At 40.7% G+C, this 19426-nt stretch overlaps 1 protein-coding gene across 1 annotated transcript in view; it reads left to right on the top strand.

The window, feature by feature from the left end:
- The first annotated feature begins 297 nt into the window (after positions 1-297).
- The window catches only part of RGS17 (regulator of G protein signaling 17), an 87851-nt gene continuing 68722 nt past the window's right edge, over positions 298-19426 (top strand). The window contains exon 1 of the mRNA XM_053914336.2: positions 298-584. The gene's annotated coding sequence lies outside the window, so the exon portion shown is untranslated. The remainder of the gene's footprint in view (positions 585-19426) is intronic.

Genomic DNA, 19426 nt, shown 5'->3' with positions numbered 1-19426 from the left:
TGGACCCCGCTGCAGCAGAGCTGTTTTGTCCCTTAAAGACGTCCTCTGGTTTCAGGAATTCTCCTAAGGGGCTGGATAAAGTAACTCGGGCTGCGGGTGAACTTGAAGTTGGAGGAAGGCGCCTGGGGCCAGAGCCTCTAATCAAGAAAGACTCCCCGGTTTCCAAGGCTCCTGCGAAGCTCCAGACCCGAGTCTCCAGAGCCCGAAGCCCCAGCAGAGACTCCCCGCACCGTGGGCACGGGACACAGGCGCACGCGGGGGCCGGGCCACGGGGAGAGGGGCGGGGCTGTGACTCCAGCGGCCCAGCGCCGCGGGGAGAAGCGGCACCGAAGACCGAGCCCAGCGAGGGGCTGAGCCCGCCTAGGAGGCGCATGCGCGCAGCCGAGCGGCTCGGCTCCCTCCCCGGCCACCGCTCCCTGCTTCCCCCCCGCCTCCCTTGCATCCTCGCCTCTCTCCCTCTCTCCTCGCCCGCTGGGTGCTGAAGTTGGACGGATGGCCGCTAACAGGCTCCGCTAGAGGACCGAGCAGCCCAGCCTAGCGCCCCCGGACCTGTCCGTGCGCTGCCCGCACCTCCAGGCTCCTGGGTAAGAGGTTGCTTCTGAAACCGAGCGGTGCTAAGTAAATGACAGCAAAATGTCTGCTTTGCACCAATGGATGAATTTTGTAAAGGTGGTGGAGGAGGGAGAAGAAGGCAGGAGGGGGCGGAGAGTGCAACTGCCAATGCCCAGGTGGGGGAGGCTGCCGTGCGGGGGTCTCGGCGCCTGGGCAGGAAGCGGGGGCCGCGCCGCAGGTTTGGGAAGTTGAATCCCGCGTTGCTGCCTCGGCTCGATCCGCTCGCCCGCCCCGGGGTTTGCGGGGCGACTGGGAGAGTGTCCTGCCCGCTCGGGGAACCCTTGATCGGGTCCCTAGAGGGGAGCTGGGCGCCTTCGAGGGACGAGCAGAGAGGGCTGCGCTGGGGGCGGCGGAGACCCCGCGGGGGCGCAAGGTCCTGCGGGATTTTTCTGGTTGGTTGTTGGAAAGCCGAACGTGAAATTAACAGTGTCCAATCCACCGATCACCTCGGGCGGTAATCTTTTTTTCTTTACCTTTGGTAAATGCATTATTTCAGGTGGGGAAGGTGTAAAACCAGTATCGCAAAAACGCATACCTTTAGCTTCTGAGGTGTCCGTGTGGGTAGGGGGTGGGGGTCTCTTTTGTTCCTTCCCCTCCTCTTAGTCGAAGGAAAAGCAGCTCCTGTGTGCTCGGCTTGGGGTAGATTCGCAGCCGCGGAGGGGACGGGGACGAGGAGGAGGAACGCCCACCCAACCCCTAGCCGCTGCCCGGGTGGGTGGACTCGAGACTCCCTGGCTGTGGGTGATGATGATTCTTTTTATTATCGATGGATCACAGTGTATCGCTGCCTCACCGCCAGCCACCCTCTTCCTCTCCTCTTCATGTGCTGCGGCAGAGGCTGGGCGCGGACACTCCGCGGTTTCCTCCCTTCTTGCTACCTCCCAGTCTCGGTGAAAAATGTCGGAGGACTTGAGGATGGCAGGGGGACGGAGCTGGCCTCGGAGCCGCCGTTGCTGAGATGCTCCTCGCTAGCGGAAGGTTGCTGGCAGGGTGTCCCGGGCAGCCCGCGCCATCCTCGGGAGTCCCAGGGCTCCTGGAGACAGAATGGGGGTCGCCTGATCAAAAAAAAAAAAGCCCGCCGCGCGGGGACCCGCCCTGCGCCCCGAGCTTCCATCCGGACCCCGGACGCTCGCTCACCTGGGCAATCCGCGCAGCTCTGGCAAGGCTGCCGCTGGCTCCTGGCATAGTTTCCTAACCTCCCTGACCCTTTGATAAATGCTTCCTTCTTTAAGAGTCGCTGGAAGGTTTGTCTAGGGAACTTTGCAAGCTTCCCATAGCTGTTTCATTTTTTAAAAATTGTTTTACAGCGAGATTATTTCTATCGTGGGATGGCTATCGCAAATAATAAAGAGGAATCTTATAGTTAGGTTCCCGTCTAGAAGAAGCATTTCTGAGCCAGGATGTCATCTGCATTTCCGGCGTTCATACACACTGGTTTTCCTTCAAAAAATCATTTAATTGGAGAAATGAAAAACAATTTTTACGCTAGTAATAGAAAATAATGTTTTGCTCCTGGTTTCATAGCTGCTAGGCAGTGTGTGTATTGATTTTGAAAACTGAAACACTTTAAATTCTATTTGTTTCAAAAGTTCTTTGTAGAAATAGTAGCAGGTATCCATGAAACATATACATTATGGCACTAAAATCTAATGAAAAGCTGATTTGTACTCATTAATTCAAAGGAATGAACGGTTTGATCTCCAGTTGAGTTACTATTATTAACCTATTTCCTCTGTTAGCAATAAACTAAAACAGTAATTAGCACACTCACGGGAGAGTAGATTTGTTCACTATTTTTGTAATCTTAAAAGCTATTTTGAGAGAAACTCTGGGAGGGTAGTTTATTTGCAATTGTTGAGGATGAGAAAACAAAAACAAGTGTTTGTTATTACAAAGTATTGGGTGGTATCATTTGTGAAATAAGCTCCACTCCCACGGCAGTGACACCAGATCTCAGAACCCTGGGCATTCGCCCATCATCCCGAATTTGTAATCTGAAACATTACGAAAACCACTTGATTCACAGGACAAGTCGCATAAGATGTTGTGCCAATTTCTACCCTTTTTGCGCCAGTTCCTCAGCTATTCCTTGGTATTTAGTCCCCATGGAATGGAATTAACAAGGCAAGTTCATTTGACCTTACTGTACTGGCCAGTTCTAAATCCGAATCTATAAAAATTCTAGTTGACTCAGACTAAAAGGTAAGAAAGCATTTACCTGGTAGTCTACACTTGTAATGGTCTTCGTATTAGAAACTAATTTGCTGAAATATATGGACTTTCTAGAAATGTAAAAGGTGGTCATGGACAAAGAAGTATGGAGCCCAGAGGGATGGGAATGCTTCCAACTGCCATTCTGCTGAGAATCCTTTTTCTGATAGTCCAGCCCTGCTTACTTAACAGTGAAGACACTGCACCACCCAGAAGTGCAGATGCACAGGCCACTGTGTACCCAGTGGATGAGTGAACACTATGTGACGTTACAAGGCATTTATTTAATCTGATTACTACAGTTAGAGTTTAAGTGTGAGTGCATTTACAGGCTTAAAACCGTAAGCCATTTCCAGAGGGATGTCTGGGATCCTCAGAAATATTACAAGTTTCAGCTCTAGCAGGTGTGGCTCAGTGGATTGAGTGCTGGCCTGTGAACCAAAGGGTCACCGGTTCACTTCCCAGTCAGGGCACATGCCTGGGTTGCTGGCCAGGTCCCCAGTGGGGAGCATGTGAGAGGCAACCACACATTGATGTTTCTCTCCCTCTCTCTCCCTTCCCCTCTGTCTAAAAATAAATAAATAAATAAATAAATAAATATTCTTAAAAAAAAAAGTTCAAATTCTGGAGTCAGGCAAACCTGGATTCCCAGCCCTGCTCTGCCTTTAAAATATAAATATAAATATAAATATATATATATATATATAATAAGTTCTTATGGAAAGCTTACAAAAATAAAACAATCCTTTCACATAGGTAGCCAGAATTTTTAGGGCTAGATTGAGGATACTCTCATTTTCCCTATCTCTTTCCATCTCCACTTATCCCTCCAAGACTCCTAGTAGCCAAAGGAAGTCTTTTAGGCTGGTGTTCCTGCCATTGTGCCAGCACCTAGCACAATATTTAGCAAAAGGCAGGTGTTAGATAAGTATTTCTTAAATGGATAAACTGTGCACAATTGACATGGTTCACAAAAGTCATCTAGGATGTGGGATTACATTTTTTAAAAGAATATTCATGCTTATTATGAAATACACTAGTTTGATTTTTTAAAATATATTTTATTGATTATGCTATTATAGTTGTCCCATTAGCCCCCCTTTATTCCCCTGTGGTCTGCACACCCCTCCCACACTATTCCCCTCCTTTAGTTCATGTCCATGGGTCGTGCATAGAAGTTCTTTGGCTTCTACGTTTCCTATACTATTCTTAACTTCCCCCTGTTTATTTTCTACCTACCACTTATGCTACTTATTCTCTGTACCTTTCCCCCCTCCCGTCCTCCTCCCACTTCCCTATTATACCCCTCCATGTGATCTCCATTTCTGTGATTCTGTTCCTATTCTAGTTGTTTGCTTAGTTTGTTTTTGTTTTTGTTTTAGGTGTAGTTGTTAATAGCTGTGAGTTTGTTGTCATTTCACTGTTCATATTTTTTATCTTCTTTTTCTTAGATAAGTGCCTTTAACCCTTATTATATGAAATACACTAATTTGAAATCTTAAAGATCATGCCCATAACCCTGCATCTTTTGAGGAAGTAGTTTTTAGAATTGTCACCTGGTCAGTATGCATGTTTTTAGTATAACATTTATATTATTGATTTGTTTCCAAATTACAAAAGCAATATATGCTCATATTAGATCCCCTAGAACAGGTTAAATAGTGTATAAAACACAAAGTTTAAATGCCCTGTGGGGAGGCATGGATGTGATGAACACGAACTTTGGGTCAAGCTGACCTTGGCTTGTGTCCTGGCTCCTCCCTTTAATAGCTTTGCCACCAAGATCAGATGAGCCTCAGTTTCCTCAGATACACAATAGAAGTAAAGACCGGCCTCCTACTGTGTCTGTGGCCTGGTCTGAGTACTTATAATTACTCTAATGCCTTAAGAACTGCTGTTGAAAATCCTGGGCAGTTTACCACCAGTTCATTTCCTATGCGGAATGGACTTTTTTTAAGAGTTAGAATCATATTGTAGAACTTCATACTTGCTTTTTAAAAAATTAGCAGTACTTTGCTGGTGTTACCCAAGAAAGTGAAATTGGTATTTTTAATACAATTTAGTGACTGCAAAATAATTCATCTATGGATGTCTTCCTTTATCTAGCCATTCTTTTGTTTTTGAATTTTTATTTTATGTCCAGTATTTTACAGTTTTAACCTATATGCATCCATATGTACAGGTTTTGGCTGTCTGTCTGTGTGGCATTTTCTTTCCTGTTAGGCTCGATGGTTAGAACATCTAACACTTGCCGACACGGTACCATCTTTTGAAATATCTTTGCTAACTTGATGGGTAAAAAGTATGTTTTCTAAACTTTTATTTCTTTGGTTATTAAAAATGCTAATTAAATTTTTGATTTGGTTGTAAGAACAAAAAATTTTCTCTTTAAGGCTGGCTTGTTCAAGTCTTTTGCCCATTTTCCCATTGGTATTCTGGTACCCCTTTCTTATTTATTTGAGGGCTAATGTTAACTTTTTTTTAAAAGGCAAAAGCAAGCATTGGAAAATGCGTAGTGACAAAGAAGACATATGGCAAAGACTACAGAGCTCGTTGGGGCTGAAGCAGACTCTTGCTCAGATGGAGTAGAGCAAGCATCATCAGAGGCTGCAGGTGGCTCGGCCGTGGGATTGGGCTGCTGTGGTGTCCATCACATGCTGCCACCTGCCAGCATGCCTGGCCTTTCCAAAGTGTACAGTTCCTTTCACAATCGCTTAATGGTTGGGGTCTGTCATTTTTCTCCTTGGGCACATGCACACGCAGTCACACCTTACTGTGAAAGTTTGTACATGAGGAGCTCCCAAATTTTCACGGATTGTTTCTGCCAGTCGTCAAATGACAGACAATTTGAGTTTTTTGAAATAAATGAAATTGAAAGGAAACATGAGAGTAGATGGAGGTCCTACAGAGCATTAAGTGAACTTTCTCATCAGAATGAAATCAATTACGTCTAATTACAAAACCATGTCAGATTAGACTCGTATTGCAAATTTTAAGCTGTAGGTGAAATTTAAATACTTAAAAGGTAGGAATCAAATCTAGTCTCTTAATGAGGTCCATATGCGTAGTACTTCACATGATTCAGGCCTCTCGGAAGCTGCTCCTGGTTTCGACACTTAATTCCATGACTTTTGACAAATTGGGTTTCAAAAGCTTAAATATTTAGCTTGAAAACTCTATGGAAGTCATTTAGATATTAAACTAACTAGAACATGTAAAATTTCATAATTACTGCTAGTTCCAGTTTATCCAATATAGTAAAACCCTCGGTAATTCAGAATCAACGAACCTGGAATTTATAATGAATGGGAGGCCCCAGGAGGGGAAGCAGTGAGTTGTGCTGCACCACAAAATCTTCTTTCAAATAGAACTGGATTTGAATTCTTGCTCTACTATTCACTAGATATGCAGGCTTTTTTATTAAATTATATAAATGTTTCATACTTGAAATTCTAGCATGATGTGTGCTTCCTTGGGTCCAACTTCTTTGGGACTCTCTGAGCTTCCTGGACTTCCTGGAAGTCTATTTCCTTTGCCAGATTAGAGAAGTTCTCCTTCATTATTTTTTTCAAATAAGGTTTCGATTTCTTGCTCTTCCTCTTCTCCTTCTGGCACCTCTATGATTCAGATGTTGGAATATTTAAAGTTGTCCCAGAGGTTCCTAAGCCTCTCCTCATTTTTTTGAATTCTTTTTGTTCATTCTGCTCTGGTTGAATGTTTATTTCTTCCTTCTGCTCCAAATTGTTGATTCGAGTCAGGGTTTCTTCCCCTTCACTGTTGGTTCCTATAATTACATTACCCAAGATTAAAGATAAGAAGAGAATCTTAAAAGCAGCAAGAGAAAAGGAGACAGTTACCTACAAAGGAGTTCCCAGAAGACTATCAGCTGATTTCTCAAAACAAACCTCACAGGCAAGAAGGGGCTGGAAAGAAGTATTCAAAGTCATGAAAGGCAAGTACCTACATCCAAGATTACTCTGTCCAGCAAAGCTATCATTTAGAATGGAAGGGCAGATAAAGTGCTTCCCAGATAAGGTCAAGTTAAAGGAGTTCATCATCACCAATCCCTTATTATATGAAATGTTAAAGGGACTTATCTTAAGAAAAAGAAGATCAGAAGAACTATGAAGAGTAAAATGACAATATACTCACAACTCTCCACAACTGAACCTAAAAACAAAACAAAAAAAACTAAGCAAACAACTAGAACAGGAACAGAATCACAGAAATGAGATCACAGAGAGAGTTATCAGTGGGGAGAGGGAGAATGGGGGAAAAGGTACAGGGAATAAGAAGCATAAATGGTAGGTGCAAAATAGACAGGGGGAGGTTAAGAACAGTATAGGAAATGGAGAAGCCAAAGACCTTATATGTATGATCCACAGACATGAACTAAGGTGGGGGAATATGGGTGGCAGGGTGGGGTGCAGGGCAGAGGGGAATGAAGAGGAGAAAAGAAAATGGGACAACTGTAATAGCATAATCTATAAAACATACTTTAAAATGAAATAAAAAAATAAATTCTAGCATAAGTAGTAAATATCTAAAATATCTCTAAATTTCTTTCTATTTAGTTTTTATTTCTATTTTTTGAGTCTTCAAGTATCTATTTTAGTGTACTTTTTCCATTACCATTTATGCCCCCCATACCTTCTTCCACCTCCACCCACCCACCTTTCTTCCCACCCCCTACAATCACCATGCTGTTGTCTGGGTGTCCATGAGTTATTTCTCTCTTTTTTTCTTTTTTTCTGGATCCCTCTACCCCCACCCCTACCCAGCTGTCAGCTTCCTCTAAATTTCTTAAACTTTGTGTTTGAGATTTAAAAAAAAATCTCTTTGTCAATAATATAATTTTATTATAGATAATGAATGTGTTTCACAAAGCAAATATTTACTTTTTGGTATTAGGTCACAGGCTTTGCACAGTAGTGCTGATTGGCTGTTGAAATACAAAGGTTATAATTCAAGAGTCACGGCATTACAATAAAACACACAACTCCAAGGAAATGATGACATAAATGAAATGAGCAGGTAAATGTTTATTTCATTTCCTAAATTATCTCAGGTCTTCTTAATGGCATAGTGGCTTAAATCCAGTGAAAACTCTTTTGTGAAAGTAGACGACACTGTCCGTATTTATTTCTGGATGCAGTGAAAGGTGGGAGCTGGTTTTGGCATACTACGGAAAGTTATCTAATCTAGAGATTTTGTGAGCCAGTTTGGGCTCTGGGAAGACTAACCCAGGTCCGCACCCTGTTTCCCTCAACTCTGCTCCTTTCCCAGGCTTCAATTAATCAAAATCAACAACTATTTGAAAGTCTTCTGTATGAAAAGTAGCCATCTATATAATTTAATTTAGAGAATGTAAAAAAGCATATGGAAGATTGCCCTGAAAAGAAAGGGACTTTGAAAGCAGAAACTGTATCTTGGTAGGAAGAGCTCAGATTTTGTATTCAAATAACCAGCATTTAGCCTTAACCTTGTGAGCCCTGGCATCATTATCTGTAAAATTGAAGAATGTCCGTACTTCAGCAATGTTGAAGGATCCAATGAAATTTTGTCTATAAAAAAACTTCATATATACGTAATCCCTCTGAGATTGTTAGATACTGTACTGCAATTAAATAATTAAACCCAAGAAACACTGTGTAGGTGTTAAGTCCTTAAAGGGATTTTAATTTCTTGCCAGTATTTGCCTTAACTAATGGTCCTTATTAGTGTTGTGAAGTTGCTGTCTGTGGATTTGCTGTGTTACCCTTTTCTGATCAGCTTGTTTAACCAACCAGTTACATGATTCATTCATAAACATTCTTGAGCACCTACTGTGTACCAGGCTCCGTGATATGACTTTTGGATGCAAAAACTGATTAAATATGTCCTTTTTCCTAATGAGCTCACGTATCAGCTTCTTCAACTTAGTATTATTTTGCTTTTATCTAGTGAACACTGGTCATTCTAAGTTTACAAGTCACAGCTAAATACACCTTGGCAGTAATATGCAAGGATCTTCTTAGGGTCCAGCATTCTCAGGATAATTGATCTCAAAATGTGGAGGCCTTTACCCCTCACAAAAGCTGCTCAGCAGTGACTCAGATAAGGGGAAGGGAAAGCAGGAAGTGGCTCTGCTGGTGGATGGTCTGACAATCACCACCACACGCAAACAACAGAACACAGGAGGCTTAGCCTTCTTTGTGGGCCCGCCCCAACTCCCAATTCTCCCTCATTACCCTAAGGAAACATATACCTACCTGTGCATTGTGCCTTCCCCGTCCAGTCACTGAGAGGCTACCCTGGGTGATCAACATAACATAAGTATATTAAAATGGGGCAGGGCTGAGCCGAGGGAGACGAGCAATACTCCCACCCTGCCTTAGGATCCACATTTCCCATGCAATAAAAATATCATAAAGTTTTTTCCCAATACTGCTGCAGTTGCTTCTTTGATAATGATTTTTTTGTAATATAGTAAATTGCCCAGAAATCCAGAATGCTCTCTTCAGACATTTTTTTTGTAGAGAAAAAAACAAAATTTAACACCTACTTGTCATCACTAGGGTGAGCTCTCAGTCTAGCATCTACTAGGTTTATCATGACAAAGGAAGATTAGATATCATTCATAAAGTCATGGTAAATACTTCAGTCTCTCCTAGCAAACTGTTGTGAATGTACAGTTAATGTGGCTGTATACAATAATAAATTAACTTGAAGGTAAGCCTAGATAATCTGACTTGCTTGTCATTAAACCTTTAGCTGGCCCATTAAGAAGTAACCGTACTTGCTAATTTGAAATTTAGACCCATTTCTTCTTCAGTTTATTTCTACTCAGCACTATTCATATAGCGTTTTACCTGTGAACTTAATATGATCAAGAATCACTAGAAAAAAGCACAGGAAAAACGAACATTTTTTTGTGAGGGCACTAAAGCATAGACATGCTATAAAGCAAAATAATGACCTATAAAATGTGCAGACTGTTATGGCTGACTGAATGCTGTATTTTGAATTGGAGTATTAAATACTCTAGTGTGACCTGGAGTCTTATTTTTTTCCTACCTGTTGGGTAAGTGAAACTTGACGTTTGATTTTTCCCTTTCTCTCTTTTTATTATTGGTATCATTATTAATATATTTATTATTTCTAAATAGATAAGGAAAGAGTATCAATTCTTTTTGTACATCTAAGACTTAAAATAGGTATTTGTGTCATTTTTGAAAATAATTGTTGGACGGTTAATAATTTTTACCTAAAATTTAAGACATATCATGAGTTCAAATGTTAAATCTGTTGGAAAAATAAAACCTACTGTTTTATTCTCTTCTGATAGTCAGAAACAAACTGGCCTGATTGTCATAGTTCTGCTGAATTATGAGTAAATAATGTTGGTAATTTTGATTCAAGCTATTGGGGCCCATGTTTTCTTTATCTGCTCACATCCAGTAATCTGAATTTTTGCTGGAGAAATGTTTTAGTCTAACTTGCCTTTGGGAAATTCAATGTCTAATGACCCACCTGTATTTAAATAAATGCTGGGTTTAGTTGAAGGATATATTTGCATATCATTTTAATGCTGAAAACAAAGCGATAAAAAAATCCCTGTACACTGGAATTGTCTCCAAAGTTTATTATTTTGAAAAGATGATTTTGTGTGATGGTATCTGAGTGTATGTGTGCATTCCCTTTTTGTTTGTGGGTTGATAGCAAGGAAACAACTGACCTGAGGCCTGTGTGATCATAGGCAAGCATTTAGAAGGAAAAGGTACACACTGTAGAATATGAGGGGAGGTTCCGACGAGATAAGAAAGAAGCCAAGCAAAACGCAGGAAGCCTAGGCTCAGAACACAAGACCATTAGCTTAAAACTCATATCTTACAGTGTAACATCATTCAATACATTATTATGTAACTCTGCTGTATTATGTAACCACTTCCAGTTTTATGAATTCATGTGACCGAATCTTAAGGAGGTAATTTTTTCCCATTAATTCAGTAATTTCATTGACTGAACATCTGAGTAATGCAAGTGGTGTTTTGTGAAATAGAGTTTCGTTAAATAAATATTAACTCCAGGAAGGAAAAAAATCTGAAGCCCTTTCCTTGACCTGACACAGTATGGTGAAGAATTAGAAATTCTTGCAGGCCCTAACAAAATTTAGTCACATCGACTTAAAAATAAAAAAATCTGTTCCAAATATTTTTAAAGTGCAATGACTCCAAACTTTATCTTATATAAAATCTATTTTATTTTTGTGATGTAAAGAGATCTCTGCAGATGGCTCTGAAACCCCAACAGAATAAATGCACGTGCTAAGCTTTCTTCTCTTGAGCAGTGGGGCAGTTCCATGACTAAATGTCTAAACTATTTATTAAGACTTTGGGGAGTGACATGTACGCTTGGAGAAGCTTGTCTGCTCATTGTCACTGAGCTGATTTTTAAGGGAATGCAGATTTATTGCTTAGTAGGATCACTGAAAATAGTTACTTTGTGAAGCTGCTGATTCCACCCAAAATCAACGCTGGCACTTACTGTGCTGGCCTCTCACACCGTCGTCCTGTCCCGGGAGAGTTCTGGTCTGGTTAGAACTCAGGGGAAAAGCAGGTCCTGTGCTTGAGAGCAGAGCTCAGAGGCTACAATCCAAAAAATTAAGTTAGGAGTAGGCAGAAGTAATGGAAGGAGAGGGTGGTCTTTTGGTGCTTCTGTAAATATGGCCTGTTGGTCTGATTTTCCAAGTGTTTCCAAGTTTCCTTTGGGTTTGGCTAGTTATCAACTTCACCTCTTTCTTTCTCACCTTCTTATTCATAATTAATGCAACTAATTGGAGTCTTACTCTATAACTGGGAATAGTAAAACTAAATTAGGCATAGCCAAGGCTTAGGGAGCCTAAAGACTAACTGAAGAAAGAAATTATGTATGTAAATTGCTGTTACTATTATATTCTGGGAGAGTAATAAAATGCCGTGAGCACTCAGGGACTTCAAATAAATTTTAGATGGCCAGGTCTGGCAAAACTTTCGTAGAGCTTGTGACTTTTTCTCAAATTATTGAAAGAAAGAAATTTGACAGGCTAAATAAATAAATAAATAAAAGTGTTCCAGGCTCAAAGACAATATACATAAAGAAAGGCACAGAACTAGGAAAATTAAAAAAAAAAAAACTGTAGAATAGTTTTCCAGAAGCACATAACACATACAGGAGGTCACAGGGTGTGAAGGGCACAAAGGAGACAGGTGAAGAGTGAGAATCGCCCTTGATAGGCATCGAATGCCATGGGTGCTGTGCATGTAGGGATTACAGGTGAGACCAGTGCTCCCTCCATTCTGTGCAGCAGGTTGCGGGGGTGGGCAGCTGCGGGGTGGGAAGGGGAGGAAGGAACAGGATTTCAGCTGTTGGGGCCTGAACTGGGAACAGGCAAAAGGCCTCAACCGAAGGCAATGGGAAGATATCCTTTTGCTCAGTCTCCAGGATTTGGTCACCAATGAGATTTGGAAGATGTAAAAGGATGCTTAAAGTTCACAATGAGGGTTTGAGCCTGTGTGTCTGGGTAAGACTGATGCTGTTAAGATCTGGAGTAATCAACGTGATGAAGAGGGTAGGGGGGAATAAGCTGAGTTAGTTCAGGTTGGAAAATAGTTTGACCCGTCCATCAGAGTTCTAGCAGATGTTCAGCAGGCTGTTGACTCAGTAGGAAGCGACAGGTGTGACCTCAGGCTGTGTCAATAGAGGCACGCAGTATCTAGGATGAAGTTGATCACAGTTCTGTCCTATGCTGCATATGCAAGCCACAACTGGAATGTCAACTTGAACTTCTTTCCTTCTGGCCACTGTGGTTAGAGCTGTTCAATAAAGATGGGAAACTTACCAAAACCCAGTAATTTATAGGAGGAGTGATTTGAGGAATTTCTACTTTCTTAACCTGGTATAGAGTGGTTCCCCTAGAGAATGTGAGGGCTCCCCCATTTGGAGAAGGGCAGTGTGAAATGATTGGACTAATTTTAAGTTGCCCCAGTGGTATAATGGGAATAATAAAAGCACATGGCAGACTTGTAAGAAGATAATATGAGCAATGCCCCCGGGACACATTTGGCATTTAGTGTGTCTCAGCTCTTATCATTTCTCTTAAGACTAGCATTAAAATCAGTGGGCACACGTCATGGAAATAGATTTTGCCATTCTGTTGGAAATAACGATTTAATATGCAGTGCTGGCTAGCTACATGGGCTGCCCTGAAAGGCAGGGAGGTGGTTGTCAAATGCTTGGTGGACAAACGCTGGGCAGAGACATCATAGAGATGTAGGGATTGGGAGGGTAAAGAAAGAGCTTCAAGGCCTCTTTCTAACTCCAAGCTTCAAATTGCTTCTGGGGAATTTGCAATGCAAACACAAGAGAGAGGCTAGGGCTAGAAATACAATGTAAAAGTCTTTTCCTGGGGGGTGACAGTAGAGGGTGGTTGCTAAAGGAAAAAGTGTATAGCACTGGGCACCTAGAAAATAAGCCTGGGCATGTAGGAAAAGGTGGAAACTACAATATGCAATAGACACATATATACACTCATACTTGACACGGCCAGAATGGAAAAAAAAAAAGTGTTAACAAGAGAATGAAGATACTGTAGTATGCCATGGAACCAAGGAGGTGTTGTTTTTAACCAACTTTATTCATATGTATAATCTATTAATTTTCCAGAAAATATTGGGGAAGGTTTAAGACAGAAGAGCACCTAAGCTTTGCCATGGGGCAGAGGGGGTAAATAGTAAGACTAAAATGAGACGCTGGCTTTTGCAATGAGGAAGTTACTTGCGATTGTCTACAAAGCACTTGTGATTAATGATTTACACATCATCTATTTCCCAAAGGTTTGAGGCAGCTTAAATAGAAGCACTTTTCACACAGGGCAGTGAAAATGAAACACAATGAAGATAAGAAACTGTAGAGAGAAGTAAACGGGGGGGAGGGGTGAATCGGCTGCAAACCACGGATAGGATTGTTACAGAGGCAGGAGCACTACGTTTTAGCTCTGAGGTGCCAGCAGCCAAAATAAAGGGGTTACAGGACAGGTTACTTATAATTCATTGGCTAATGAAAGAAAACAGGTTTTCAGGAGAATTTTTATTTCTTGGCACTAAATTCAATGGAGTATGTATCCCATGGATTCTTAGGTAAGGAACAATGACATTAGACAATGGGGGTAATGATGATCCTGCTGAAGATGCAGGCTTGCTCGGGATTGCTTTTTCTTTTTTCAGCCCTTGAAGGTCAAGTATGTAGTATTAAAATGTCTGGAAAAGCCAGTAAGGCAGTGATCATTTCAGACTAGATGAGCATCTGAATACTGCTGATTCTGAAAAATCAGCATATAAAACAGACTGAGAGTGGAGGACGTCCCACACAGGACATTCCAGGGCAGCTTAGGGACTCAGAGGAGAGAGGGCACCAAGCATTGGGTTGGCCAAGAAGTCTGTTACATTTTTCCCATAAAATAACCAACACATTTTTCATTTTTCACCAATACCTTGATTGATTTGGATATTTTGAATATGTTGGCTATCTCCTGCTATTAGCTTCTAGTCGGGAGAGGCCAGGGGTGCTGCTAACCATCTTTCAATGCCTAAGACAGCCCCACCGCAAGGAATTACTTGGCCAAAATGTCAATAGTACCAAGAAACTTCACAAACCAGTTCTGACATGTTCAATCAGTCACAGCACCTTCTCCATACATGGCACAATTTTTTTTAATGTTTCAGTTGTGTTTTTTACCTTGCTTGAAATAGTAAAGCCTAATATGTCAAAAATGTCACATATTTCATCTTTAATATTAAAATGGCTGCACAAAAATTCACTAATCTTGATAAGTTTTTCTTTTTTTTTAAAGATTTTATGTATTTATTTTTTTAAAGAGAGGGAAAGAAACATCAATATGGTTGCCTCTCCTGTGCCCCCAACTGGGGACCTGGCCCACAACCCAGGCATGTGCCCTGACTGGGAATCAAACCTGCCACCCTTTGGTTTTCAGGCCGGCACTCAATCCACTGAGCTACACCAGCCAGGGCTGATAAGGGTTTTTTTAATGCACACTAATATGACAGCTGTCACAATACAGTCCAACAAATTGCTTTGAATGAAGTTAAAGACCACTAAGCACTACTAGAGCCATCATATGGGAAAAAAAACTAAATGAACATTTTGGCGAACCCAATGCCTTGCGACCTCACGGCCTTTGCACTTGCCACTCTCACTGCCTTAAAAACTCTCCCTCTGATCTTTCTCATTTTTCCAGTTTCCGTTCAGATGTTACCTCTCCAAAGAGACCTTTCCTGGGCTCTGCCTAATGCTGCCCCCTCTCCCTCCATCCATCTCAATTTGTCACTCCTTAACAACAACCTGTTTTTTTTAATTCATAGCATTTACTGCTCTGTGAAATTACTCTATTTATTATCATCTCCCTCCTCCCACAGGGTAGAATGTAAACGAGTACACCAAGCAATGCCAGGAACAGAGTTGGTGCTCAGTGTGTTTAAGGAATGAATATCGTGTGTAGGGAAGAACTCAGCTCAATGCCGATGCGGCAGCTGAACACACAGTAGTGCCCAGGCTGCTGTGGGTTCCCTTGAAGATGCCAGCGGCAAAGAGGACGATGATTCTGATAATGACAAATTTCATACTGGGAATTTTAAGGACATTGGGGTCTGGAAGAAGAGCACAGATTTTCACTTGCAAGAAGCATGGGTACTAACATGAGTGGTAAGTTTGTGAACAATCACTGTTGAAGTTTCTAAGGGTTGGAGCCGAAGTGGGAAGACTACGAAGGGCCCTGCATTGTGGCAAAGTCCCTTTCCTCTCCCTTTGGATCAGATTGTTTAATATCACCTGCTTAAATGTTGGAGAACAGCTTTCAAAAGTGCTATCATGTGCTATTTTAACACAGATAATGTTGCAGGACTCTTTCTAAGAGGAATCAGCTATTAGGGGCAACTCCTGTTATGATTCCTCCTGGCAGCTAACAATAAAACACTCATTGTGTTAAAATGTGTGCACACAAGTGTGTGTGCCTGTGTGTTGGCGGTAAGAAATGGATCGCAATGGACTAAAATGTGAATCAAATCATTAACACATCAATAGAAAAGGAGAGGTTCTAGGTGAGAGAAGACCCTTAGTACTGGAGAGGAAAAGAGCCAGTTGATATGAGACTGGAGCGGAAGAGTGAGCCAGGAGACGCGACACAGTGAATGTACAAGAGTTGTTGAAAAAACAATGGACGGGAGAGGACTGAATAGAAGAGAGGGAATAATAGCAGCCTCGGGTGGGTGGCAAAACCAAGAGAAACTTTTTTTAAACATTTATTTTTAGGTTTAGGGAAAACTAAGTTTGTTGGCAGTGAAAAGCCAATTTATCAATGGAGCAGATTCAGGGAAAATGCTGTGGAAAAAAAAATCCTGGAGCACCAATTTTATTCATTCTTGAGAAATTTTAAATATTTATTAAAATTAAAACAAATGTTAGGAAAAAGCATATAGTATTTATTATTTGTTCAGCCATTCATTCACTTTATTTAGGTTGGACCATGTACTTGGGAGAAATTTTGATTAATTAGGCCCTATTTTGGGCTTCACCCCCAGAACTTCAGAATACAAGTTAGCAGTTCTGAGACAGCGGAATTTCCCCATGGCTATGGACAAGGGAGGTGTTTTAGAAGCATACTAAGCTCAAAAGGAATCTTGGAACCTTGTGAGTCCACAAAAATAATAGGTCCTTTCTTCCCTCAACTCATCATTATTAATATTTTAATTTAACTTATTAGCCAGAAGAAAGATATCATGGGACAAATATTGCAAATTATTTTTTCTCTGATGACTTTACTGGAAGTATCCAAAATAACAAGAAGTGTTTTCAGCTTAGAAGATGACAAAATAAAAAATAATCTAGTTTTTTTCCTATGCTGAATGAGATTTGATCATAATATTAACTGTATTACTTGTCAATTGATTTTACTGTTAAAACAAGCAAGTAAGAAAAGACTGTCCTGATTATAATTTGTTAAATTGTTCCACAAGAGGATGTAGGATCTAATGTGTTTCTTTGTGTAATGAGCAAAAATGTAAGTTTGAAAAATGAAAATGAGCATTAAAAAGAAAAATAATTACCTCAGTACTCACTGGGAAAACAGTCTTTTGAATTCAATATGAAATAAGGTAGATATATACTCGTTCTCTTATTTGAAAGCTGACGAGTGAACTGTCATTCAAGTAAGAGGATAAACTGGAAATTGAAGTGCAGATAAAAAAATGAAAGACAGAAATCAGTGTTTAACCACAAATCTTTCAAATCACAAAGCAAAAACTAAATTCATAATGTAATGTTCTATATTGTTTGTTTCTAATGTTCTGCTGCACTGGGCTTTTACAGCAATAATCTGGGAACGAAAAATAAGTGATTTGGAAAACAGTTGCAAGTTAAAGGAATTCATGTTTAATGAGAGATGGAATTTTTGTGTATAGCTCATCCAGTGAAGTTTCTCCTTTAACAAATACTTATTGAGCACCTACTATATGCTGGGCACTGATTCAGATTTAATGGACAAATTTAATGGACAGATTTAATGAATTCAGATTAATGGACAAAACAGAGAAAAATGCCTGCATCTATGAGGCATCTATATGTGATCTTTGGTTTTTTAAATTGCCTTATAGAGATGGCTTTATAAAGCATTTGGGGGGCTTTGTAAAGCATTTGGGGTCCTTTGTAAAGCAGGCTATTGAATGTAGTATATGTAGCATCCAAAGTTCTGGGCACAAGGGGGAGAAGTGGGCTCATTTTTCTTTGGCTAGAAAGCTGACTTCCCTCCAGTAATTTCCCAGGAATGAGCACCTGTTTTATCTTCATCCCGTAGGTGTTTTATGCATCTGCCTGCCAAACTTGCTTCCTTGTATTCTAGTCTCTGAGGTACATTTCAGAGAATTTAGAGCATAATTAACTGAAGTAGGAGATTTCTGAGGTACATCAGAAAATTGAGATCACATTTAACAGAAGTAGAAAACCAAAAGGAATGTGTTCCAGAAATGTATATTTAGGCAATATGATAGAAGTGCAGTTATATTGTGTCTAAGCCTTTGAGAAAATTAGGTATGGAAGCTGTATAATGTGCAGAGCCAGAACGGAAGTGAAATGAATAAAAACGAATAAGCTGTAAAAGAGAAGAGGCAGAGACAGCTTAAAATTATAAGAAAGGAAGGAAGGACACGGTCCTCTTTTTTGTTTTTGACAGGTGTTTAGCAGATTGCCCTAGAACTGACATGAGCTCAAAGTTTCCAATTATATTGTAGGGGAAGCGGTATTTCCTGAAATAACTCATTCAGAGTGATCTGAGCTCCCTTTTTACCTGTGATCTGCCTTGGTTCATAATGACATACACAGTATCACAGGATGGCTTTGTTTTCAAGAGTGGCAATGAAGCAAGAAATGATGAATTATCAAGAGCTGTTAGGGATTTGATTGTTGCCAAGGGGAAATGAAGGGGAGAAGGAACCTGAATGTACTTCAGGAAAATACGTAACTGTAGCTCGTGCTCTGGTTTGTATTTTTTATTCCATGATGAACTTCTGAAGACGTTACAAGTACTGCACTACCACATGCAGTAAGTTAAGGCTAAATAGAGCAAGTCATATTTTTATAGCTGAAACTTTGAAATATTAATTTTTTAATTTAAAAAAAATTTTAAATTTATTTGGATGGAGTTAAATTTGGTTTTCTAGTGCCTGGTAGCCTAGAAAATAGGTGTAAACTTAAAGTTTATTTTGTACTTATAATTGTTTTATACAAACAGTATGAAAAAATTCATTATGGAATTGATTTAGTTTAACTTAAAAGAACAATGAGGGGCTTCATGGTGAAATGAAATCAATTTAAATAAAGCTTTAAACTTGTGCTTAGACTTGTTTTTTGACACTAAACTATAACTGTAATATTATGTGTGTGGAGAAAGCATGGCACGGTGGTTAGGAAGCCTACACTGCTAGAATGTCTGTCAAATCTTGCAGTGGGATTCAGGAGAACTGAGTTCCAGTGAGAGCTGTAAAGCTGCTGAGCAAACTCATGACAACTGAGTGTGTTATTCACAGGAGATCACTGTCAATGTCATCGGACAGTTGCGGTGGTGACGACTATCGCCTGAGCTTGCTGACCAACCGTGGACCTTGATGCCTTAGGAAACAGTGAATTCTCTCTTTCTAAAAGGAGGATTTCAGCCCTGGCTGGTGTGGCTCAGTGGATTGAGTGCCTGCCTGCGAACCAAAGGTTCATCAGTTCGATTCCTAGTCAGGGCATATACCTGGGTTGTAGGCCAGGTCCCCAGTTGGGGCACATGAGAGGCAACCACACATTGATGCTTCTCTCCCTCTCCTTTTCCTTCCTTTCCCGTCTCTCTTAAAATAAATAAATAAAATCTTTTTTTTTTTAAAAAAGGAGGATTTCAGAGGCAGACTCCTTATCATTCATTCAAGGACTGCCCTCTCCATCCTCTTTCTTCCACCACTGTCCTGCTTGCAAAGAGCAGTCTACTTCCTCTGCCACTTCTGTGCCTTTGCCCCTACTTTTTGTCTGCCTGGAATGT

Source organism: Desmodus rotundus, chromosome 11, assembly GCF_022682495.2.
Source record: "Desmodus rotundus isolate HL8 chromosome 11, HLdesRot8A.1, whole genome shotgun sequence".
Taxonomy (NCBI): Eukaryota; Metazoa; Chordata; class Mammalia; order Chiroptera; family Phyllostomidae; genus Desmodus; species Desmodus rotundus.
Note: the sequence above shows the minus strand (reverse complement) of the source record. Positions and strands in the feature narration are given on the sequence as shown.